At 44.3% G+C, this 26950-nt stretch overlaps 2 protein-coding genes and 1 long non-coding RNA gene across 11 annotated transcripts in view; 2 read left to right on the plus strand and 1 right to left on the minus strand.

Annotated features, from left to right (window-relative positions):
• Nucleotides 1-13445, minus strand: part of LOC310840754 — a 190788-nt gene extending 177343 nt beyond the window's left edge. For all 3 annotated transcript variants that reach the window (XR_014562092.1, XR_014562093.1, XR_014562094.1), the window contains exon 1: nt 13273-13445. This is a non-coding gene — a long non-coding RNA (uncharacterized lncRNA). The remainder of the gene's footprint in view (nt 1-13272) is intronic.
• KCNS3 (potassium voltage-gated channel modifier subfamily S member 3) overlaps nt 1-26950 on the plus strand; it is a 466063-nt gene that overhangs the window by 245456 nt on the left and 193657 nt on the right. The gene's annotated exons all lie outside the window — the stretch shown is intronic.
• VSNL1 (visinin like 1) overlaps nt 1-26950 on the plus strand; it is a 107482-nt gene that overhangs the window by 56898 nt on the left and 23634 nt on the right. The window lies entirely within an intron of this gene.

Consider the following 26950-nt stretch of genomic DNA (forward strand, 5'->3'; position numbering starts at 1 on the left):
TGCCATCACAGTGTTCGAAACTCCCATTGTTCTAGATGCATTTTGCGACAGGGAATTTCATTAGCATGAGCAGTTTCTGAGCTCTGGGCACAGTAGGTGGCAGAAGGCTCTCCAAACAGTGGGGAAGAGGAGCAGGACCAGTGATAGCAGGCCCAATGGATCCAAAGCTGGCCCATTTCTTGGAGAGAGAGCTGATACAAGACCTTCTCTCTGCTGGTGTGGCGAAAACAACCACAGCATCCACTCTGAAACCAAACGACCCCTTCTGTGCTGCCCTACAGCCTACCCTAAGGATTGTTCTGTCGGTGTATTTCCGTTTTTTGTTTTTGGTCTGCCGTGAGGCGGCAGAACCTGCACAAACGCCACACTTTCCCACACAAGATCAGCACCTTCCCCAAAGGTGAACCTCGTGGCAAACTTTCACAAAATGCTTTGTCGATGTTGGACCAGTTCTGGTCCCCAATGTTTCCTGAAGCTCTCTTCAGAGGCAGTGGGACTTGTAAATCCTTATCACCTCAGCCAGAGCGCCAATGTGGTGGGTGGGCCAGGTGGCCCCATATAAACTGACCACAAGATGTGGCACGGACACATCTTTTGAGTGGCAGTGCTCATCAACTTTGGTGGGGGTGGCACCCTCTAATATTTTATTGGGGGGCCCTGGAGGGAGCTTGGCCCCCAGAAATGGGCTCCTATGTTCAGCAGCATAGGAGAACCACTTCCTGCATTTCACCAGTACATCAGAATCAGTGCTTTTTTTCTACAAAAAGAGGTGCCAGAACTCACCATGAACGCCTCCCATATTCTCTTATACTGTAATGGCAATGGCGCCCATCTGAGAAGCACCGTAACTGAGTTCCGGAGAGTTCTGGCTGAAAAAAAAAGTCCTCATCAGAATTTCCTGCCTCAGTTAATGTGGGAGGCATTCCTGAGCAATATTCTCCACACACAAACATTAGCCCGGTTCCTAGAAGGACCTCCTTGTGGTGGCCCTGGGTTTTTTCTAAGAGTTACATGACCGGCATGTGGAGGCATGTTATGGTGGCTTCTCCTCCACTTGAGGCAACTTTGGAAGAAGCGCTTTTCTAATGTTTTATGTCCATGGCATTCATCTCCCACTGTCATTAGCCCAGGCAGATCAACAATGAGCAATTATGCACCGTCACGACCAATTTCTGCCACGCTCTACGCAGTGGTTTTTGTGTGGCATCAAACTGTAGCCAAACACCTTGTGAGTCATCAGTCTAGATACCTTGTGTAATTGCGAAAGGCAGCCGTTGAGATTCAGGTCATGTTTCTGCTAATCATAGATTGAACATTTCCAGCACCTTGGGACATCAGCCTTATTTTTTTCCTTCCAACCTGAAGGAAAGCAAATTTCTCTCTTTGTGTTCCATTAGGGTTTGCACGAATTGCCGTCTTTTTGCCAACAGAACCGCAGAGCTCTTCCAACGAACTTGCTGCGCAAATTTGCTCTCTTAATTATATATTTCAAGCGTGACAAAACAACAGTGAGGGAAACGTTCGTGCTGGAAAATTAAGTTGCTGAAGCTACAAGTGAGAGAACAAAGGGAGTGAACGTGCTGTTTTTCTGGTTGGTGCTAGTGAATTAGGTTGGGTTGTTTCATATGTTTTTACAGAATCCTTCCTGCTTAGGGGGTTTCTAGCTATTTCCATGGCAGAAGCAGGTCTGTTTATGAAAAGTACAGAATATTATTCAGCCTCTCTTCTAATTTTTTTTATTAAAAAGCCCAAATAGCTATATGGAGGTGTTAACACCAAGAGTCTACTTGAGCGTATTGCTAAACTGTTAAAAGCATCAGTGAAAGAAACTGAGTCCATTATTCCTAATGCTTTTATTCCTGTAAGACAACATATCGAAGCACATAATAACAGTTCCTTACGTTCGGATCCATTCACACACCCTAAACGTAGCTTGGCATGATCACTATCTTCTGTGCACGGGAAAAGGATAATTGTTTATCCTCCTGGCTAGACTTAAGTTGGCCAGAATGGAGCAAGTTGGTTTTCTGAACCTCTGGTAAGTTTGGGACCTTTCTGGATGGATCAGTACATGGCCTCTTTCCATGCCAGATCTTGCTCACAAAAAGAAGTATCTGCCTGTAGCGAGGCAGGGCCAGCCCTACCTATAGACAGAATGCCAACCTAGCAGTTCGAAAGCACGCCAGTGCAAGTAGATAAATAGGTACCGCTGTGGCGGGAAGGTAAATGGCATTTCCGTGTGCTCTGGTTTCCGTCATGATGTCCCGTTGTGCCAGAACCGGTTTAGTCATGCTGGCCATTTTAGCCATTTCAGCATAGTCCATCAACTTCATCTACCAGCTCATGATTTTAACTTTAAACCGGTTTCCGGCAATGTATCTCTACATCGCCCACACCTGCACACATCCACACATGTGATCCAGGAAGACCATACATTTCCCAGTGTACTAGGAGAACTGTGTACAGACGGGGCCCTTGTGGAGATAATGGGCAGGGCCATGTGATGCTGGTCCTGCTCCCCATGTTCATTGAATACCTGAACAGGACTCCTTAGTTCTCTGAGGCTACGGTATGGACTATTCTCCATTCCGTTTCTGCTGCCACTACTGTGCCAGAGTGCACTTCAACATAGTCAAGCAATTTAGCTGCTGTTGGCAGAGGCCTTCCTGCATCTCACATTGCGTTATTTGTCAGCCACTCACCCCCAGGCTGTGCACATGGCCCCATTTCTACTTCTGCTGAAAATAACCCGCATGCGGGAGGACTGAGGAAGAGCCAGCGCTGCCTGCTCTTGCAATGTGACGCACATTGGAGGGCCAGTAGTTTGAAGCAATTTGCCTGGCCTGAATTGGAACATTGGGGCAGCATGGGAGGTTCTTCTTGAATCTCTATGTGAGCAGATGTGGTTATGGGTGGCATCAGAGCCCAGCTAACCTGCTCCTTGCAGCTGAGTTGGGTAGAAGTGATGCTTGACTGGGTCCCAGAACAAGTATACTTGACTGATCCAATTTATCTGAGATTTGCTTATCCCACCATGCTTGGTGGCCCATAGAAATCTGCAGTAAAGGATTCTCTTCTAGCAGCTGCTTCAATGACTTGTAGGACAGTAGCACTCTAAGTGGCTGGATGGTTACGTGGGAGCCGGTTGAAGTTAAATTCTTCGAAGACAGAGGTCCTCTGGCTGGGACGGGGTGATATGGGATTGAGGGGGCAACTCCCATCTCTTGCGGGGGGGGTGCAATTAGTGCCAGCACCGTCCGTTAAGAGTTTGGGTGTAATCTTCGATACCTCCCTCTCCATGGAGGCACAGATTACAGCTATAACAAAGGTGGCATTTTTTCATCTCCGCCAAGCTAAGCAGTTGGCTCCTTAGCTAGCCACTGTGATCCACGCGACGGTCACCTCCAGACTGGATTATTGTAACTCGCTCTACGTGGGGCTCTCCTTGAGACTGACCCAGAAACTCCAGCGGGTGCAGAATGCCGCGGCGAGACTCCTTACGGGGTCTTCACTGTGAGATCACATTCACCCGGTGCTATACCAGCTGCACTGGCTCCCGGTGGAGTACAGGATCAGGTTTAAGGTGCTGGTTTTAACCTTTAAAGCCCTATATAGCTTAGGACCCTTGAACATACAGGACCGCCTCTCCTGGTATGTCCTACGGAGAATCTTACGGTCTTCAAATAAAAACATCTTGGAGATCCCGGGCCACAGGGAGGTTAGGCTGGCCTCAACTAGAGCCTGGGCTTTTTCAGCTGCGGCTCCACTCTGGTGGAACACTCTGTCATAAGAGACTAGGGCCCTGCAGGACTTGACATCTTTCCGCAGGGCCTGCAAGACAGAGCTGTTCCACCAAGCCTTTGGTTAGGGTGCAGCCTGACTCCCTCCTTTGGCAATCTTCACAGAACTTTAGCTTAATGGTTGCCATCAATTTGATTTTAATTTATTTTTATAATTAAATGTTTTTAGAATGTTGCACTATTTTATTGTTGTTAGCCGCCCTGAGCCCGGCTTTGGCTGGGGAGGGTGGGATATAAATAAAAAATATTATTATTATTGTCAGGACTGCCTCTAGGTCCCAGCTCACAGAGGACCAACGCCCGGTTGATGTAATGTACAAAAGTCTTTATTGAAGTTTAGTTTCCATTTCAAACCCCAGAGCGCGCAGCCCTACGTCTTGACTCTAGATCGGCGAAGTCCCCTCTGAGTCACTATCCCTTCCGCACCAGTTTAAGATCCTAGCCCGGCTCCACCTCCTGCGCTGTTCCTTCCTCCTCTGGGTCCTTCTGCCCCCTGGGGTTTCCTCCTTCCTGGACTCTTCTGATGCTGACCCCCCTGAGTCTTGCCCTTCCTTCCGGCGAGCTTTAGGACCTGGCTCCCTATCCGGGCTCCCTGCTGTGCCACTCGCCTGTACATTTGAACTTGGCGCGCGCGCCCAGCCGGTAACCTTCCTCCTGACCGTTTCCCCGCTCTCCGATGTGGGCGTGGTCAAACTTGACTCATCTCCTCTCGCTGGTGGTGAGAACACTGGTCCCGATTCCTGGGACTCCCCCTCCCTACTGCGCTCTGGTGGGGAAGCTGGTCCTGATTTCCAACTGCTGCTCAGGGAGTCCCCGCTGGCCCCTTCCTCCTGGGGTTTTCCCCCTGGAGCCCCCCTTGCCCTGGCCATCGGCGCTCCCTTCTGTGAATCTTCCGATTCGCTGGAGAGGCTTGTGGAATGACTCTGGCCACTGTCACTGCCTCCATCCCACTCGGATTCCTCCTCCTCGCTATCCATTTGCTCCCCCTCCTGTGTCTCTGCTCCTGAACCCCTGACTATTATTATTATTATTATTATTATTATTATTATTATTATTATTATTATGAAACAAACCATAATCTCTGCTTTAGTCCAAATCGAGGATTCCAGTTTGTTTCCTTCTCGATAAACAATGATCTATAACCAAGGTTTGTTCCTGACTTACTCATGGCTTGGATGTGGCCCTAAGCCAGGGTCACGAATTCTTCCAAACCATGACTTCCTGTGATGTACAAACAGGGCTACCTTGTTCATGAGTTTGAGCCCTGAATTGCTTGACCAACCTTGTCTTTGTGTCTTTGTTTTTGATTTCATTTCACCAGTTGTTTGGGTCCCTTGGATGGTACAAGTTGTGGCTGGGCTTGGTAGCCAAGGGTTTGTTTATGGTTGCAAGTTGTGAAGTCCCTGCTAGCGCAACAACCTAATTTATTTATATACAGGAGGTTTTTATTCCTGCTCTTCTACGTGCAACTCGAGAGTTGCAGACAGCAATTTAAAATCAAAATGTCATAAAATACAGCAAAATCATAACATGCATTATTGTACGTGTTTATCAGCACTGGTGTTGTCTGGTAAAGTTGCGTAACTCCAGTTTATATAGGGTGACTTTCTTTTCTTTCTTTCTTTTATTGGCTTTCCAAATTATTACAAATCAGTCCAAATCATTTTAATTTAATACAATTTCTTCTTTAAAAAAGCAGGTTTCCCACTCCTGTTGCAAACATATGTCCATTTCTTCCTCATGTTGCTTCTTCATTCTTCTTAAATCTCCTCTTAATCCTTAATTTCTTTTCTTCTTTTACTGGGAGATTCATTTGACAGCTTCTGACAGTTCCCCCTCCCCATCTGCTTTCAAACTTTTCAAGTACTTGTTCCTCGCTCTGCTATCTTGTATATAAGTTCATATATCAAGTTACAGGTAGGTAGCTGTGTTGGTTTGCCGTAGTTGAAACAAACAAAAAAATTCCTTCCAGTAGCATCTTAGAGACCAACTAAGTTTGTTATTGGTATGCATGCACACAAAAGCTCATACCAACAACAAACTTAGTTGGTCTTTAAGGTGCTACTGGAAGGAATTTTTTAAATGTTGTTTCATATATCAAACAATATTTACACTGCTGTTTTCTGGTGCAGCCACAAATTGGGCGAGAGCTTGGGATTTGGCCAGCAGAGTGCTCATTTTAATTTTCCCACTAAGAAATATCATTACAAAAATGAAGGAAGAAGGAGCAGTTTTTCAGTAAGATGTCTAGCTGTAACTTAAAGGCTAAATTCCTTTGTAGCATGAGTTTTCATGTGCTAGAGCCTTGTTACTAAGCTGGATCAGTGAAACTTTCTGCCTATGGGGTTTAGCAAAGCTACACTGGAGTTTATCAGAAACAAATTCTTTTTGTACTTGATCTCCTTTATTTAAGGTCCCTAGAATAGTAATTTGCTTCCCTCTTCAGTAGCCTGCATGGCAAATGATATGATAAAATCACGCTATCAGAAGCAGACACAATTTTGCTCTTGTGCCTGGTGAGAAATGCAAAATTTGGCAGATTAAAAAGAAACTTATTTACATGGATTGTCAGAGTTTCTTGATACTTCCATAATCTCAGAAAACACTGAGTAAAGGTCAGTTCAAAATTTAAGAGTAAACTGGAATAATCTACTAAATTCCAGTTATAAAGCACTGCCGAAATTCCCCCTTCACCCTTCTTCTTACTTTAATTCAGAGTGCAGTCCTATGCAAACTGGGAGTGTGCTTGCATAGGTTTTGCCTTGTAAAATACATTTGTTTAACAAAGGCAGCTGATTTGCAAGCTTTGGCTTTTTAATTAGAAATACAAACAAACTTGCAAAGAAGTTTTGTTAAGTCTGAAGTAAGAATCCCATTGAAGAAAAAGAGGGAAGTAACTATCTCCTTGCTTGATTCCCTGCTCCCTTTTATTTCTTCATGTTTTTGTGTTTTGAAATGATAGAACTCACTGATTGACTGCAAAAAGGCTGGAGCTCAAAAGAGAGGATCCAGCCTGTCTTCCCTAACCTCATTTTAAAAAAAATAAAGCTGGATTCCCATTATGCTACAGTTAAACAATGGAACAAGACTGATTAGTCTTGCATTTCTGTGCCTTTTGAATGGAGCTAATAGCCATCATAGACAATAGTAATATTTCCCAGGACTACCGTATTTTTCGCTCCATAAGACGCACCTGACCATAAGACGCACCTAGTTTTTAGAGGGGAAATGCAAGGAAAAAAATATTCTTTAAAGGGAGTGCTGAGCAGAGCCTGTATACATCCCAGGCTCTGCTCAGCACTCCCTTTCACGAGCCGCGTGGAGCGTCAGTGACGGACTGCCCTTCTCCCTCCTTGGGGAAAAGCCCTCAAGAGCTGCACACACGCTCCACACAGCTTTAGGGGGCTTTTCCGGGAGGTGGGGGAAGGGACTGAGGGGCTAAGCCAGAAGCCAGAACAGCAAGAGGGAGCGCTGCGCAGCGATCCCTCTCGCTGTTCTGTCTTCTGCTTAGCTGAGCAGCCTGCATTCGCTCCATAAGACGCACACACATTTCCCCTTACTTTTTAGGAGGGGAAAGGTGCGTCTTATAGAGCGAAAAATACGGTAGTTGTTGTTGTTTTATTAGATTCACAGGGCAGTTGACAACTTATCCCCATCCACTACTCAGAGCAGGGAGGACTTTTCACCAGAATGCCCCTGGCAGGAGGAATGTCAAAACCTGTCAATCATGTGGACCTGCAAGCTCCCTAGAAATCACCTTTAACAGGTTTTGAATTGCAATGCTAACTTTTCTAAGCTTGCCCCCAAGATTGCAATAGACAGTAAAGCAAAGATTTTGTCGTGGCATGTGATGCTAAGTAAAAGACAAATGTTATTTAGCATTCCTTGGGCTGTGTTAACCAGGAACAAAAAACCAACAGGTATGTCATTTAAAAAGTTCCACCTGTTTCGCTTTCCAATTGTACCTGCATCAAAATCAATCAATAAAAATATCCATTGATCATCCTAGAACACGAGCCCCTTATGAGTACGCCATGTCAAGGGAAATGATGTGATCTAAATAACTAACAATTATCAGAAATTATAGCAGAAAACTCTTCCCCAAGCAGGCATGTTTTTTCCACAGCTGTGGAGAGGTTGAATAATATCACCTGTTGGCTCAGGAATAAATCAAAATCCAGTGTTTTTCTTTGATGTTGTTTTTTGTTAATACAGCTGGTGATATAAGTGAAATATTTGCGTAACTGGAAGTTGCTGTTGTTGGCATCCGTCTTGTATTGAGAGACAATGGAGTGTGCCTCCGGGGGTGAAGCCAACCGCTGGAGAATCACAGCGCCTTTTGTGGCTGCAGAAACCAGTAACTCTTAACCACTGCCTCCTGCATTGTTTTTGCTGAGTTAGCAGCACAATAGTGACCTCTCTAGGGCACAAGCCTCGGCAGTGAGGTCTTGGGCTGCCCAGGCAACAAGACCCCCCTTCTCAGCTATAAAACTGCAGGAGAATAAGATGTTGCCTCATCTCTTCAATGTGTTGTTCCACGTCCTACCAGATATTGAATTGACCGAGAAAAGATTTCTCTCTCTGTTTGGCGATCAGTCATAGCCAAGTAAGATTGTCTTCTATGAATACGGTATTAGCGCTGTGTCCGTACATGACTGTGGAGGCCAATTCTGGATCCACATGTCCTTCCACAGTGGGGACATTGGTTTCCAGGTGGGAGTTGATTACGGTGTGGATTTGCCAAGCGTGCCTTCCTCTTAGCACGTTTCTCCCTTGCGTCCTGAGTTTGAGTGTCTTCAAAGCCCAATGACACCTTTGGGAAAGGCTGTTCTCCAACTGGAGCGCTCGCAGGCCAGTGTTTCCCAGTTTTCAGTGCTTATACTAAATTTTTTTTTAGATTTGCCTTGAGAAAGTCTTTATTAAACCTCTTTTGTTGACCACCAGCATTACGCTTTCCATTTTTAAGTTTGGAATAGAGTAGTTGCTTTGGAAGATGATCCTCAGGCATCCGTACAACATGATATTGAATTGACTGAGATACCAGATATTGAATTGACTGAGATTTATCCCCATAGAGTCTATACATGATACAGCTTTAAACAGGGCAGCGCTCAACATTTGAGGCCTGATAACAACATTTGAATCCTCCTGTCAAAACTGTGGTTCATTTAAAGCTTCAACCGTGACTTATAGAAACAAGCCAAAAACAAAATATGTTTACAGATCTTGGTTTGTTTCAGTATACCATTGTTTAAACCACCTTCCCCTCAAGCTGGTACCCTCCAGTGATTTGTACCAGAACGCTCACCATCCCTGACCATTGGCTGTTCCTGAAGTTTAAATCTTCTCTGATGGAAAATAGTTGAGTACAAAACATCATATTATATTCTCCATCAAAACTGATTTACACTGTTGGGTTTATCTCAATGCTGCCGGTGTTTTCAGCTGCACACAATTATTCAAATATTCAATAAACGTTTTCCAATCTTCTCTAAAGGTATGTTCTTCTTGTTCTCTTATTCTATACGTTATGTTGTACATATTCTGTCAACTTAAGTTGCCATTCTTCTTTGGTTGGGACCTTACTCGTTTTCCATTTTTGAGCTAACATAACACGGGCCACAGTAGTAGCATACATAAACAGTCTTTTTTGACACCTGGGAATTTCAGTCTGAATTATCCCCAACAGAAAGGACTCTGGGTTTTTTTTGTAAAGTACTTTTAAACATGTTTTCCAGTTCATTATGGATCATTTCCCAATACTCTTTTACCCTTTTACAAGTCCATCCTAACATCTATCTTCTGTGCTCTGGTAACCTCTAGGTTAGATTACTGCAGTGTGCTATACGTGGGGCTGCCTCTGAAGATGGTTCAGAAACATCAGCTGGTGCAGAATTCAGTGGCCAGATTGGTTTGAGCATATAATAACAATCCTGGCCTGACTGTACTTACTCCCAGTTAGTTTCCCAGCCCAATGGAAAGGGCTGGTTTCAACCAGACCTTGTATTCGGAACAAAGCCACATGCATAAGTTAGAACCAATGCATCTGGGATAATTTGCATTCTGGTTTGAACATGGCTGTTTTTGACCTTACACCCCCCCCCCCAAGTGACGTGCTGGGACACAATCAGAGAAAATGCCCTGTTGAACAGCATGCATCAAGGCTGGCTGTAATAGTCACAGAGGGTTTGGCTAGCATCTCGAATATCTAACACAAAGTAGTCTCCTGGCTGGTGTCAAATGCATCAAAACTACTTTGTGGGGGCTGAAGTTATTTCTGAAATACCTCTGCAGCACAAAAAGCAATCTCCAGGGTGGCCGTTCTCTCTAGCTGAGCAATGTTGAGTCATACTGGTTTGGAGGAAGAGAGATAAACAGAGAAATTATCCCTGTTCACGTGATCGCCACCAAAAACTATTTACATGATATCCGTTGTCTGTGCTTTGCTGACAAAAAAAAGGGGGGGAATCAAAGTATTTGCTAAATTATGCACCAATTTACAGCAAATGGGCAGATTTTTTATATTCACATTTTTGTAGCATGCTTTTGTGTATTAGAATTGGTTTTTTTTAAAAAAAAACCTGCTCCCCCCCTAAAAATAAATAAATTGTCATCTTATTTTGCCAGTTTTCCACATTTCTTTCCAATTGCTAGTAATGCCTGTCTAGAAGAAGAACAGCCAGGGAGAAGCTGTTTGTGGAGGGGAAAGAAAGAAGGGTTCTTTGCAAACACCCCCATCCACATGCTCCAGTTCAAGTTTGCACCTCCAATCATTGGCACGACCCACACTGTAATACACAGCTTGTGCCGCCATTACCTCTGGTATGAGCTGGGCTTTTTTCCAGCCAGAAATCACCGGAACTCAGTTCCTGCCCCTTTCAAGTGGGTGCCATTTCCATTATAAGGGAATAAGGGGAGCATTCATGGTGAGTTCCGGCACCTCTTTTTCTAGATAAATAGCACTGGGTATGAGCCATTACACCAGGCATCCCCAACCTGTGGTACAATATATGGTGTCTTCCTATCATTTGTTTACACTGTTTTTCCTTAACATTGTGTCACTGCATGTGCTGCTGATTTTTCCAATCCACATGGACAGAGATGATGTCCACAGTTTAGATCCTGAAGGAGCGTCTCCACCTCCATCGTTCTGCCCAGACACTGAGGTCCAGTGCCGAGGGCCTTCTGGTGGTTCCCTCTCTGCGAGAAGCCAAGTTACAGGGAACCAGGCAGAGGGCCTTCTCGGTAGTGGCACCCGCCCTGTGGAACACCCTCCCACCAGATGTCAAAGAGAAAAACAACTACCAAACTTTTAGAAGACATCTGAAGGCAGCCCTGTTTAGGGAAGCTTTTAATGTTTAATAGGTTAATGTATTTTAGTGTTTTGTTGGAAGCCGTCCAGAGTGGCTGGGGAAACCCAGTCAGAAGGGCGGGGTACAAATGATAAATGATGATGATGATGATGATGATGATGATGAGAAAGTCTGATCGGGGCTGCTGCATGGTGGTTCCCACCACATCCCAGCCGCAAAGCTTGGAGAAACACTGACTATAACCTCTCCTCTCTGCATCTTTAAAGTGCCACTCTTGGTGCTCAACAACTCGTTGATTTAGCACAGCCTACCCCAACTTGGGACACCCCAAATATTGTTGGGTGTACAACTCCCATCGTCCCTCCCCATTGGGCATTCTGGCTGGGGCCAATGCGAGTTAAAGAGCCGAACAACACCTGCAGAATTGCAGGTTTCCCACACCTGGCATAGAGAATATGAAGACGAAGAGATGCTTTCTTTGGGATCAATTGCCTTGAAAGAACATCCATACACTTTCAAGCAACACAGAGCTCATCTTAAGGCAGAAGGAGCAGTTGACTGTCTCCCCCCTGGGTAGCACACTCTTGTCAAGCTCAATGAAGCTGTTAAAACTGTTATATTTTAGCGGAAGGAATGTTGTTAATCTAATATTCCCACTTAGTGGGTTCCTAGCTGATTTGTAACTGTCTTTTTTTTTTTTTTACCAACAAGAGATTTCCACTTCTGCAACTGTTAAGAATCTTCGTGATTGCCTGTTCCATGTGCATAAGGCAGCTGCTTAGCAACCAGGGTGAACTGCTTTCCGGAGCTGGGATTTAAATCTTGATTCTCTTAAGAGGGAGAGGGGAAGATGGATTGATGACTACATAGACAGGCAAATTACCGTGTGCAATGTGCTTTCACAAATGCCTATGTTTCTGAATCTCTGAATAGAAATGCAGGGGGGGGGGGTTGATGAATTAATACAGTAAGGCTCAAGAAAACGGTGTATTAGCAATATAGCCATTATTCTGAAAAAAATGAAAAGCCCTATTTATTACTTTTAAGCTCCTTGTGATAGCTATCATAATGCTTCTAATGTGTTTTGCCTCAACTCCACGAGGCACGATAGTATTATGTCTATATTACAGATGGTAATATTGAGACACACAGAAAGTGATTAAGATAGTCTTCCAAGGTCCTTTTCATTGTCCCACAAGTTTCCAGAAATGTGACCAATGGAGTGATTCACTTGACGTAGCCTGGAATCTTTTGGGTGCTTTTAATGCATCCAGCCCTTCCGATCTGTTTCTCTGTTTTCTTGTTGACTTTGCTGCTGGTGGTATTATTTTTTTGTGGCGATTTTAGCGTTGAGCTTCCATGTTCTATTTTTGCTCTTTTAAATCATTGCAAGCCACCCCAGAGCCTTCAGGCCAACAAGTGGCCTATTAAACCTTGGTAATAGTCATGTTCTTGCTCTTGATGAGGTTACGCTTCCTCTGAAGCAGCAGGTTCATAGCTTGGGGGTCCTCCTGGAGCCTTTGCTGTTGCTCAGGTGGCCTCAGTGGCCCAGGGTGCCTTCCATCAGCTTCGGCTGGTGGCCCAGCTATGCCCTTATCAGGACAGGGACAGCCTAACTACTGTTGTCTATGCTCTGGTAACCTCCAGGTTAGATTACTGCAATGTGTTACACATAGGGCTGCCTCTGAAGACAGTTAGGAAACTTAAGCTAGTGAAGAGTTCACCAGCCAGGTTGCTCACCAGCGCAAGACGGTTTGAGCATATTACGCTGATCTTGGTCCGACTGCACTGGGTACCAGTTAGTTTCTGGGCCCAATTCAAAGTGCTGGTTTTGACCTATAAAGCTTTAAACGGCTCAGGACCGCAATACCTCAAGGACCGCCTCTTTCCATATGAACCTGCTCAGACCCTGAGATCATCTTCTGAGGCCCTTCTTTGTGTGCCTCCTTCTCAAGAGGTCCAGAGGGTGGCAACACGAGAACGGGCCTTTTCTGCAGTGACTCCCCGTCTGTGGGATGCTCTCCCCAGGGAAGTTCACCTGGCACCTGCCAGGCAAAAAGGTTCCTTTTTAAACAGGCCTTTCATCGATCTGATTGACACCCAATGTCCCTTTAAAATGTGTTGAGGCTGAACATGGATTAAAAGCCATATAAGGAAACTTGATAGTGTCAGTTGAGAGGAGTGTCAGTTGAGTGCTGGTGGTTGCTAGGTTGCGGAGGTCCTTGTGACACGCCCTTCATTGTGACACCTCCCTCTGCTGGCTCCTTGGTCCTCTAGAGCCATAGCAATCTCCTTTGGTTTGATCATTCAGCAAGTGAGAGAGAAAGTGGATGGAGATGTAAGTAGACTTTCTCATCAGCATCTGCATTCTGTGCTGGTAACGCTCCATGAGAGTCTTAGGGAACATTTAAGAGATTAAAATCAGGAATAATTTAAATGCTTCAGCCAGCCCTTCTGGGCATCTTTATGACTCCACCCACTGTTTTGTAGCAGTGAAAGGAAGTGAGTGTGGATTCTGCTTACACTTTAGGAAAAGGAAAACTAATAAGATGTCACGCCTTGGAAAAGGGCATTCTTTTTAGGCACATGATAACTCGACATGGGAGCATTAAGCATGCCCTCTGGAAAGGGTAATATATCTTCCTCTCCTTCCTGCCTCCCAGGGCCCATCTTTCAAAGGACAGCCAAGGTACAAAACCCTTCAGCATGCTGATGTTTCTTCTATAGTAATTTTAGTATTTGGTATTTGATGTTTCTCTTTTAAACGTCCCTTCTCCACACTAAGCAAACCCATCTCTTTCAATGAGATGATGAGAATTGTCTTATAATATCCAGAGGGTGCTATTCTGGCTGCAGTATTCAAGCACTCTCTTCACAGGATACCCATTGTGATGTGCCTAGGAAAGTGAATCCGTCTTGAGCTTTGAGTCGTGAATGCCCAAACCAGTTAAGGGATGTAGATCAGGAGAGTACTGTGAGTCCCATTTCTCACATTTTAACAGGCTTTCTCTGCAGTGGCTGCCCATCTGTGGAATGCTCTCCCCAGGGAAGTTCACCTGGCGCCTTCATTATAAACCTTTAGGCACCAGGCAAAAAGGTTCCTTTTTAACCAGGCCTTTGATTGATTTGATTGACAGCCTATGCCCTTTAAAAATGTGTTTTGGGGGGGAGGCTATTGGGTTGTTGTTTTTATTTTTATTATGAGTTTTGTGGTTTTATATCTTGATTTTATTCTGTGAACTGCCCTGAGACCCCTGGGTATATGGCGGTATATAAATTCAATTAATAACAACAACAATTATTACTTTCTGCTTCGCAGAGAATTATTGAGCCTTAAAACTGGCAAATGTCCAACTCGATAGTTCATGTTCTTAACCACTGCAGTAGAACTTGTCTCTGAAGTTGCAATTAGGAGAGCAGCCGAGGGTGTGTTTTAGCAACACTCACATGAGCCAAGTTGGAGGGCATAAGTATATAACCGTCGTTATGCTGATAGTAAAGTGGAACCTTGGTTCTCGAACAGCTTAGTTGACGAACAAATCAGCTCCCGAACACCGAAAACCGTGTTTTAGTTTTTGAACGTTTTTCAGAAGCCAAACGTCTGACACAGTTTTCACTTGCAGCCAATTAGAAGCTGTGCCTTGGTTTCCAAACATTTCAAAAGTCAAACGGACTTCCAGAACGGATTCCGTTTGAGAACCAAGGTACCACTGTACGCTGAATATCGAAGGCCCCATAATGAGATGCTGGAGCAGCAATCTCTGTGCAGATAGTATCCTAGGAATTGCTGCTGCATGTCTTCCTCCTGTGCCTCTTAGATTGCTGGAGGTCCAAGCTCAAGTCAGAAGTGTCTCCACACCTCCCATCTCATGCCAAGGATGCATGGAGTTGGGTCAAGGGTTATCAAGGGGTGCAGGAGGATGCTACTTGAAGTGGCTTCCATGCTGTTCAAGGTAACATTGGTAGGACCAAGTGGGTACAGTGGTACCTCAGCTTAAATACTTAATTCGTTCCGGAGGTCCATACTTAACCTGAAAGTGTTCTTAACCTGAAGCACCACTTTAGCTAATGGGGCCTCCTGCTGGTGCCACGCCGCCGGAACCCGATTTCTGTTCTTATCCTGAAGCAAAGTTCTTAACCTGAAGCACTATTTCTGGGTAATAATAATAATAATAATAATAATTTATTATTTATACCCCGCCCATCTGGCTGGGCCTCCCCAGCCACTCTGGGCGGCTTCCATAGAAACCAAAAATACAGTAAAATACCACACGTTAAAAACTTCCCTGAACAGGGCTGCCTTAAGATGTCTTCTGAATGTCAAGTAGTTGTTTATCGCTTTGACATCTGCTGGAAGGGCGTTCCACAGGGCGGGCGCCACTACCGAGAAGGCCCTCTGCCTGGTTCCCTGTAGCTTTGCTTTTCGCAATGAGGGAACCGCCAGGAGGCCCTCGGCACTGGACCTCAGCGTCCGGGCAGAATGATGGGGGTGGAGATGCTCCTTCAGGTATCCTGGACCGAGGCCGTTTAGGGCTTTAAAGGTCAGCACCAACACTTTGAATTCTGCTCGGAAACGTACTGGGAGCCAGTGTAGGTCTATCAAGACCGGGTTAGCGGAGTCTGTAACCTGAAGCGTATGTAACCTGAGGTACCACTGTATTTCAGCCGGAACTCATTGGCACACATTTCTGGCACCTTTGAGGTGGGCACCATTGCCATTATAAAAGAACAAGGGAGGCGTTCATGATGAGTTCCGGCACCTCCTTTTCTAGAAAAATAGCTCAGACACAAATCTTCCTCCATGTTGAACCCATTCCCCAGTTGTGGAATACACAGATCTGTAGGAGTCTATTGGCTGGGTGCTGTTGCTTTGTCATACACCAAACTGGCCCCGTCCCAACTCTATGGTAGCTCTTTTGCCCCTTTCAGTCTGACCTTGGCCTAATTAAAAATAGATCTTCTTCAGCTAAATTAGGGTTGGAATATATCCAGAATTTCCCAGACATAGCCGGGATTCAGCTGTCTGTAACAGTGCCCAGACAGAAATCACTTAAATGTCCAAGAAAATCCAGATGTATGGCAACCCATGTCGGAAGCATAGATTTTGGCAAATTTCCTTTAAAATAGCTCAAAAACTTCATTTTAAAAAAGAGAGAATTTTTTAAAAGCTCAACAACTTTTGTGTCTGGATTTTCACTTTTTGGAATATGGCAATCCTAACTAAATATTTATCTTAATAACTTTATCTTTTGCTGCGTATCAGTGAGTTTGGAGCCATGCTGCTTCATCCAAATATTTTATTTCTCTCCATAGACAGGTAATTCTATTTATTGATTCAACCTACTGCTTTAAGTTTTTGATGCTATGCCTACTTACCTTGGATGAATATCCATGATTTTCATCACTTGACTGCCGCTGTGATAATAACCACTGTAGTTCACGTACGAGGGACAAGATTTAAATGCAGTGGGAAGAATTCAGCATCGCACTATACTTCTGTCATGCAAGCATTTTGACTTGACAGACAGAAGAATCCCTCCTCTCCCCTCAGCCCCATCTTGTATTCTGCTCCAGGTGTTCTCTAAGCCCTCACCCAAGCCACTTTGGGCGTGGGGTGTGAAGGAAGAGGCTGGGGAAGCCCCATTGCACAAGCAGGGCTTACACAGATGGGACTTCCTATAACTTCAGTGGTGGCCATTTACACACTTGACTTTAAACCATCAAGTGAAGTACTGTCAAGTGGTATGCCCCGCGGAGGACCTTAAGGTCCACTAATGACAACATTTTGGAGGTCCCAAGTCGCAAGGTGGTTAGATTGGTCTCAACTAGGGCCAGGGCCTTTTCAGTACTGGCCCCAACTTGGTGGAACGCTCTGTCACAAGAGACTAGGGCCCTGCGGGACTTGACATCTTTCCGCAGGGCCTGCAAGACAGAGCTGTTCCACCAGGCCTTTGGTTTGGACTCAGTCTGACCCTTATGTTTCCCTCCCCTTATGGTTTTGATCTATGGACTATTATTAAAAAGCGGCTGCATTTTAAATTGTATTTTTAACCTGTATTTCAAATTGTCCCAGCCCCCCATTATGATTTTATTGTAATTTTACTGGTGTTAGCCGCCCTGAGCCCGGCTTTGGCTGGGGAGGGTGTGGTATAAATAAAAAATTATTATTATTATTATTATTATTATTATTATTATTATTATTATTATTTGTGGCATATTCTCCAGTGACCTCCGTAGAGCTTCCTGTTCACATCTGTGATGCCAAAGTTGGGGAGATCTGTAAAGATTATTCATGATAGCTAGTTAGAAAGAACTGTTAATTTACTGAGCTGGACCAGATTTGCCTGGCAAACTAGTTAATTTTCCGATTTAATTCCTCCCAGTAAATGATAGTCATAATTTTGGCACTTGGAGCAGAGGAAGATACCCGATACCAAGTCGAGTGACTGATCCATTTAACACAGGTGTTGTCTATACCATGGCAGGCAGTGACTTTCAAACAGGAGTCTTATTCAGCCCTACCTGGAAGGATGTGGGTGGCGCTGTGGTCTAAACCACTGAGCCTCTTGGGCTTGCCGATCAGACAGTTGGCGGTTCGAATCCTTGCAACGGAGTGAGCTCTCGTTGATCTGTCTTAGCTCCTGCCAACCTAGAAGTTCAAAAGCACACCAGTGCAAGTGGATAAATACCACTGTGGCGGGAAGGTAGCGAGGCAGGGCCAGCCCTACCTATAGACAGAATGCCAACCTAGCAGTTTGAAAGCATGCCAGTGCAAGTGGATAAATAGGAACTGTGGCGTTCGTATGGAGCCCCCAGTCGTCTCACGGACTATTGACCCGTACACCACTAATCCGCTGCCACCAATCAGGTCCTCCCCGGTAAAATCACTTCAGCCTCAGTCAGGTTCTCAATTAATAAAGAAGACTGTATTTTATTTCAAACACAAACTTTTCCGGCATTCCAAACGTGGTTACTCTTTACTTTCTTGGTGTTATTTTCCTCTCTCTGTCTCTTCTACCTCCCCTCACTCAAGAACCCACTGCCCTAACTGTCTCTCTATTAACAACTGCCTACCAACTGCTTCTCCAACTGCCTTTCCCAACCAGCCAACCCCCTAAAACCAACCAGCTACCCACCACCAACTCCCAACAACTCACTCAAACCTCGGGCTAAGTCCTTTTATACACAGGTAGGCTCCGCCTCTGGCTCTCCTATTGGTCTGTATTTTTAACCCTATCTCTCCCCGCGTTCAAACATTTTCTAAATGAACGGGCAAACGCCACAGGTACCGCTGTGGCGGGAAGGTAAATGGCGTTTCCGTGTGCTCTGGTTTCCATCACGGTGTTCCATTGGACCAGAAGCGGTTTAGTCAAGCTGGCCACATGACGCAGAAAGCTGTCTGTGGCCAAAGGCCGGCTCCCTCAGCCTGAAAGCAAGATGAGTGCCACAACCCCATAGTCGCCTTGGACTGGCCTTAACCGTCCAGGGGTCCTTTCCCTTTCCCTTTTACCTGGAGGTGTCGGTGGGGGACTGAACCTGAATTATTCTACATGCAAAGCATGTGTCCCACCATTGCATTTCAGGAAAATATTGCAAAGTTTAGCAAGCAATCCCAGCTAGCTGCTGAGGTTCATCAAATGTAGTTCATCACTACATCTGCTGCCCAAGCTCTCCAAAAAGTGGCACAGAATGGTTTCGGGGGTAGATAGATTGGATTCTGAAGGAAATCAGCCCTGAGTGCTCACTGGAAGGACAGATCCTTAAGCTGAGGCTCCAATACTTTGGCCACCTCGTGAGAAGAGAAGACTCCCTAGAAAAGACCCTGATGTTGGGAAAGATGGAGGGCACAAGGAGAAGGGGGCAACAGAGGACGAGATGGCTGGACAGTGTTCTCGAAGCTACCAGCATGAGTTTGACCAAACTGCGGGAGGCAGTGGAAGACAGGAGGGCCTGGTGTGCTCTGGTCCATGGGGTCACGAAGAGTCGGACACGACTAAACGACTAAACAACAACAAAAATTGGAGCTGGCACAGAAATGAGGTGCAGGCTCTTGCAGAGGTCATGTAACCAGCTTGGCATCCAACAAATCAGTCCTACCCTCAAAGCACCCTGTTTGGGAGCCTTCCACTAGGCTGCACAGGGAAGCGTAATGCTTGCAATTTTTCAGAAGTCTGTGCTGGCCAAGTGGCTGAGGGATGCTTCCACAAAATCCAAATCCCACAGAGCTTGGCAGAAGGGGCACAGGGGGTTGGATTTCACCTCGTCAGTACTTAGTTTCCTTTCAGGACTGACAGCACATAGCCTCCCTTTACTGGACTCTTGATATCACAGAATAATAGTGTAATGGTTCTAGGGGTTGCTCGTGCGTAAATCGTCGCCACACCTGGCTGGGCTACCTGGGTGAACCCTTTCTGTTTGGACAGCCACTCACCCGTGGCTGTCTCAATCACTGGCAGAATCTGTCAGTGGGCGTTTCTTGAACTTCTTCCAGCAAAGAAGTTATTTGACGCCAAGTCTCCTCCTACTCTCCCTGGGCGGAAGTCTTCTGCGCAGGGAGGGTGTGGGCAGCGGATGACCCGTGCTCTCCATGCTGGTCTCCGGCGAGGAGTCCTGGAGCCCTCTCGCCGATTCCCCCAACTGCCCCCCTTCTCCACTGGTGCTACGCTGATTTCCTTCCCCAGCAGATGGGCTGCCTCTCTCCCTACTGGGACCCTCTCCGGCATCCCTCTGGAGCCTTCCCTCCGCCTCTGGCTCCGATGGCAGTTCCCTGACACAAATAGGCTTGTATAATTGCAAGGGGCCACAAGAGCCATCTCTTCCAACCCGTCAATGCAGGAATCTCAGTGAAAGTGTCCATGACATTACACAAACAGGGATCAAACACGAAAGTTTGGTTGTGCTTAGACTAACCTTGTGGAGAATACTTAGAATACAAAGATTAGATGGACTACAACAGAATTAAAGGAAAGGAAGTGACTGAAGAACAGATGTAAAGGTGAATTGGATAACCAAGAGACGTGTGGTGAATGCGGTGGAGGTTTTTTTTATAATATTTTAACCAGGATTTAAATATTGGAATGTTTGAAGTATGAATTTGGAATAATTGATTATGAAAAGTATTTTTTCTTTTCATTCTTTTTCTTGTTTCTTTCTTTTATCTTTTGTCTTTCTTCTTTTCTAGTCTGCATTCCGGAAAATTGTGTAGACAAAACGTTTTTATGTATGGTTATGTATTGTTTCTATTTATTTTTTCCTATTCATTTTTTTGTAACATTTAATAGAATTTAATAAAAGAAAAGAAAAGAAAGTGTCCATGACAGATGGCCGTCCAACATCTGCTCAAAAACCTCCAAGGCAGGGGAGCCCGCCCCCTTCTGAGGGAGTCCAGTCCACTGTCAGAAGGGCTTTCGTGATGTTTAAACAGAATTTCCTTTCTGGTAACTTGAAGCCATGGGTTTGTGTCCTACCCTGCAGAGCAGGAGAAAACAAACTTTCTCCATCTTCCCTGTAACAGATATCTGAAAAGTGGCTGTCATATGATATAACTAACCAGAGCAACCTACGTCCAAGTATTCCACCTGGTGTAATGCTCTGTCCCATGAGACTAGGGCCCTTCAGGATTTAACCTCCTTCCGTTGGGCTTGTAAGACAGAGCTCTTCCACCTGGCCTTTAATTTGAATTCAGCCTGATCTTTTATTTCCCTTCTCTTCCCTCCCTCTCCCCTTTTATGAAGATTACCCGCTCTGAGACCCCACAGCTAATTCTCCCCTGGCCTCCTCGCTGGCCCAAGTAGGACTAATTCAGCCAGCTAGCTCTGGTGATTATCTAATGCTTATTAGATGGATTTCCCCTGAACTGATTTCTGAACTTTGAATTTTATCATTATTCATGTTTTTATACTGTATTTTATGCTACTTTTACAATTAAGTGTTTTAAATTTGTTGCTAGCCACCCTGAGCCCGGTTTTTGAACCGGGAAGGCCGGGGTATAAATAATTTTTTTTAAAAAAAAGTATTTGCATTTAAGGACCTTAAACGCTCTTCATATCCATGTGACTAAATAGGCCTAAATCCAGATATCTATATTTAGCTGAGTTATAGGTTATGATGAACTTTTCTAGTCCGAAACAAACTTTGGTTGTGGTTTTTGTTATAGCAGAGAGCAACATTATGAGCAAAATAACATTTACTTGAAATGCTTAAACAATTGCTATCTAAGCCGTTTGTTTTGCATTATAGTTACCCTTGTTATTTCAAAGGCTTCAGTTTTATCTTTTCTCTTCCAAACGCATAAATTCTTTTGATGGAGGCCATAACAGTAGCAACAGTTTTCAGCAGTGCAGAAACAGAAAGAATCAGCATCTTACTAAATACACCATTACTAACCCAGGATGTTTAAAATAATTTTTTTTTAATACTGTTAGTTACAAATTCTAACAGGCATTTTGCAGAAGGAGAAATCATGTGGTGCACAAACGAAAGAAAAGCTTCCATTTAATTGGAATCAGTTCCGCCTCTTTAGCAGAGATCCAATATTCAGTGTGAATGCTCTCCTTTTGTGATAACCTTCCATGCTAAGATAGTGCCTGGCAGTGAAAGTGACTTGACTCATTAAGCCTACTAATGGGTCTCTTTTAATACACCTCCTGATTGGGTTCATATCGACCTGCCCCCTACAGGGTCGGATCCCGTATCAGACCATGGAAACTGATTGCCGCGGTTCATATGATAAGGTTTATATTTGGTTTTTCTCTGCCGAGGAGCAGGGAGGAGGAAAATATGCCATTTGAAATACTCTATCCAGGCTGCATTCCCCAATATTTATGGTTGTCCTGATGTGCTCATCAGCTGAGGCTGCTAGATGATGATTAAGAGGCTCAGCAGCTTCAGAAATTTCAGGAATTGAACTGAAAATCACACCCTCCTGCAAGGCATGGTGGTTATAATAATGAAGATAATGTATTTTGTTGGCTGCTGTTTTATGTTGTTGTTGTTGTTTAGTCGTTTAGTCGTGTCCAACTCTTCATGACCCCCTGGACCACAGCATGCCAGGCACTCCTGTCTTCCACTGCCTCCCACAGTTTGATCAAACTCATGCTGGTAGCTTCGAGAACACCATCTCATCCTCTGTTGTCCCCTTCTCCTTGTGCCCTCCATCTTTCCCAACATCAGGGTCTTTTCCAGGGAGTCTTCTCTTCTCATGAGGTGGCCAAAGTATTAGAGCCTCAGCTTCAGGATCTGTCCTTCCAGCGAGCACTCTGGGCTGATTTCCTTAAGAATGGATAGGTTTGATCTTCTTGCAGTCCATGGGACTCTCAAGAGTCTCCTCCAGCACCATAATTCAAAAGCATCAATTCTTCGGCGATCAGCCTTCTTTATGGTCCAGCTTTCACTTCCATACATCACTACTGGGAAAACCATAGCTTTTACTATACTGACCTTTGTTGGCAAGGTGATGTCTCTACTTTTTAAGATGCTGTCTATGTTTGTCATTGCTGTTTTATAGATTATGAATTATTTTATCTTCCATAATAGCCTCTTTGGATGACGTGAAAGCAAATGACCCAAACCATTGACCTGACCTCAAACTTACCCAGAGTATGTCCCATTGAATACAATGGAGCTAATTTCTGAGGAGGCATATATTGGATTGCACTCCAAGGGAGTTCTGGAACAAAGCAATTAGATTTTGCTGGCCACTGATGTTGCTGCTGTGTTGGATCTGCCCGACTGCTTCTTGTGGCACTACCTATAAAACCTGCTCCATCTCCCTATGAAAACCCTCAGTGGTGTCCCCAAGCAACGGCCTCAGATGTTGGGCTTTCTTAAAAAAGAAGCAGCATGTCTCTAACCCCATCCCCTGCCCCTAGAAAGCAAATTCAGAAGCACAGGGTACAAGTACTCTTCTAAGTGATTTCTGTGGAATGAGGCAGTCTGCCCATCCGTGTTTTTAGCTAGTGAGTGAAGTCAGAGCTGTGATTGATCACAGAATCGTAGACTTGGAAGGGACCCAAGGCGTTTGGACGGTAGGCCATAGAACCCTCTGTGGTTCTAAAGAGCTGCTCTTTCTTCTCCCCCTAAATGCCCCTTTTTCCTGTGTCTGTCCTATTTTCTAGTCATCTCTGTAGTTTGTCCATCTGTTTTCCCCTAGATGCCAGGGTGCATCTTTCCTGTGGTGGGTTAATCTGAGGTGAGGTACTCCCTAGTAATTTTTTTCTGCAAATATTACTACACAGTACAGTCGTACCTTGGTTTTTGAACAGCTTAGTTCTCAAATCTTTTGGCTCCCGATTGCCGCAAACCCGGAAGTGACTGTTCTGGTTTGCAAACTATTTTTAGAAGCCGAACATCCGATGGGGCTTCCGATTGGCTGCAGGAGCTTCCTGCAGCCAATCGGAAGTCACGCTTTGGTTTCCGAACATATTGGAAGTCAAACAGACTTCCGGAACGGATTCCATTTGCCTTCCAAGGTACGACTGGAAGTGGATGTTAAAGAATCCCCTCCCCATACGGCAAATGCAAAATGTGAGACCTTTGCCAACAGGTTAAGCATTTCTCCAAAGTCCAAGCATTCACTGTCTAGTTAACTTACAATAAAACTGAATTCACATCTCTTTGCATAGAGTTCTCTTTGCATATGGGAATATTCACAGGTAAGCTGAGTCTAGCAAGGCAGCCTAGGCTTTGCTATAGGGTTGGCATTGGAGAAAAGTAGGGGTTTGTGCCTTTAGCAGCTGTATGGCAGGCAGAAATTCAATAAGTTAATCCTTTCCAGTATGGAAATGCAATTATGGGAAGATGTGCATTTGGTGCCAGGAATTTGGAGAAGCCAGCAGAAAGGCAAGTCTTCATTTTAGAAAGAGCACAGCCCTGAAATATTTTGCAGTGTCTGAACATGTGCAGAGTACATTTTGTCAGCCACTTGCGTAATCCGACCTTGCTCTCCCCACACTTCTGAAACTATAGTAGAATGCTTCCATCCAAGCTATGGCTTCCCCAGAGGCTCTTTTCAAGCATTAACCCCTAGATGTAGACTTCTCCTCTTAGCATTTTATCCCAGCACTGGATTTAATGCAAAGCAGATGGGTAGCAAAATGCAATTAGCCTCCTCGACGCTTGCACAATATAATAATATATAATAAAATCACACTGACCTATTAAAACAGATTTTAAAAGACGAAGGGAGGAGTTAGGTTCACTAAACAGGAAAGCAAGAGTGGAACCCATAACAACAACATCGTTGAAGCATTTGTATAAAATAAGAGATGAGCAAATGCAAATGGGCAACAGATTATTAGTAGTATTATTAGGAACACAGAGAACCTATTTCACCAAATTGGATAATGTCTGCAAGCCATGTCTGGCAATCTAGAATGAGAAAGGTCTGGTTGTTTCTCCCGTTCTAGGTTATTATTTGTTCTCCAAGCATCCTGAAATGCTCTCAAGGCTGTTGCTGTTTTAATTTAAAGTTGATTGATGCATTTTTGTTGTTATCAAACTCCTAAGCAAATCGTTTTACCAGTTGCCTTAGTACGTCACCCCATCCTATAAATCCCAACTATTGGAGAGAAAATGATAGCAAGTGTTTGTGTGTTCGTGTTCAGACCAGATACCACTATCATCAGTGCTGACGTTGTGTCTCTTAAATCCTAGTCCTTTGCTACCTCTAAATGTTCCTCGATCAAGGTTTCCCTTATTTATTTGTTTATTTCTTCTTCTTCGTTTAGATAGGGAAATGAATAATGTGGCTGTTTCCTTCCCTTCAGAAGGGCTTTAGCCCTTTGTCCCATCCTATCAATGAACCAACAAATAATTTCCAAGGACCTTGCAGTATGACAGTTTCACACACAGCATCAGCGGCGACGGCAATCGCAGATTTAAGACCCGGCAAACTTTACAGATGGCAGCAGGCTATAATTGCCATGAAGCCCGGCACAATGTTGGAATCATTATGCGCATGACGTTGCTAAATGAATCCTGTTAAAATCATGGCTGAGAGGGATGTGTGTGCCTGGATATAAGAATAGCTGGCCTTTATTTGACGGAGAACTTGGCAGCCGCAAAGCTGATCATCATCCCTGCAAGTCTCCTGTTAAATGGAGGAGTCTGTAGCTTTTCTGCAAATGACAGTTTGCCCAGCACTGGTACATTAAAAAACCTGTAAAATCCATGGCTTTTTTTCAGTCAGGACTTGGCAGAACTCAGTTCCTGCACTTCTATTTTTTTTTATTATTTTTTTTGCATTTTAAAATTTTATTGAGTTCGATTATATATACATTATATTCGAGTTTTGACATTTCTTATCATTTTGGACTTCCTTCAGCGATGTTGACATTCATTCGTATTTGAGTCTTAGAGTCACATCCCATCCTTTCATATTGCCATTCGTACCTCCTTTTTTACATTGTTTCAATTAAACAATACTTGTTAGCTCTTTACAAAGCCTCTTTAAATGCCACTAACGTTGTATTTACAAAACATTTGTTCTCCAGATAACCCACGAATTTCCCCCAGTCTTCAATAAAATTTTGATCTTTTAAGTATCTTATTTTCCCTGTTAGTTTGTCCAGCTCGGCGTATTCTATTAATTTTGCTCTCCACTCTACCACCGTTGGGATTTCTTCCTGCTTCCATCTCTGAGCTAACACAATTCTGGCTGCCGTGACCGCGTACTGGAAGAGTTTGTAATCCTTTCTCCTAATATCCTTTCCCATAGTGCAAAGTAAGAAAGCTTCTGGTTTTTTGACAAAAGTATAGCCTAACATCTTTTTCAATTCATTGTACACTTCCTCCCAGAAACTTTTAACTTTCTTGCATTCCCACCATAGATGGTAAAATGTCCCTTCCTTTTGTTTGCATTTCCAACATTTGTTGTCTACCTTGTACATCTTGGCCAATTTCACGGGTGTCATATACCACCTGTATTGCATCTTCATCACATTTTCCCTAAGTGACATACAGGCCGTAAATTTTATATTCACTCTCCAAAGCTTTTCCCAGTCTTCCATTTGAATATTATACCCGAAATCCCTCGCCCACTGTACCATCACTGACTTCACCTCCTCATCCTTCGTGTGCCACTCCAGAAGTATTTTATACATTTTAGAGAGGTTTTTATGTTCACTGTTTATTATCTCTTTTTGAAATATTGATTCTTTTTCCTCATAGCCCCTTTCCTTCACCTCTGCTTTAAACATCTCATTTATCTGGAAGTAGTGGAGCCACCCCTGTGTGAGCGTTTTAACCTGGTCGTATGGTTTAACTTTCCACTTCCCTCCTTCATTTATGACCATTTCTCCATACTTCCCCCTCTTTTCTTCCATATTAACTTTCTTAACGCTTGTTAACTCCTGGGGAGAAAGCCAGTGTGGTGTTCTCGGCTCTAATATGTTCTTATATCTGTCCCAGACCTCTATTAGTGGGCCCTTAAAGATGTGACTGGTGAACCCCTTGTGCACCCTTTTTTTATCCTTCCATAGGTACGCGTGCCACCCAAATTTGTTGTACCCTTCAAGGTCTAATAACTCTCTGTTTTCCAACTTAACCCATTCTTTCATCCAACACAAACATGTCGCTTCGTAGTAAAGTCTCATGTCTGGTAGGGCGAAGCCCCCTCTTTCTGTAGCATCCGTCAACAACTTAAATTTAATTCCTGCACTTCTAAGGTGGGTTCTAAGGTGGGCGCCATTGTCATTGCTCTCCCCAAGGAAGTTTGCTTGACACCTTCATTGTACACCTTTAGGCACCAGACAAAAAATATTCCTTTTTAACCAGGCCTTTGGTTGACTTGAGGGACGCGGGTGGCGCTGTGGGTTAAACCACAGAGCCTAGGACTTG

The sequence above is a fragment of the Podarcis gaigeae genome (assembly GCF_964106915.1).
Source record: "Podarcis gaigeae genome assembly, chromosome: 3".
Classification (NCBI taxonomy): Eukaryota; Metazoa; Chordata; class Lepidosauria; order Squamata; family Lacertidae; genus Podarcis; species Podarcis gaigeae.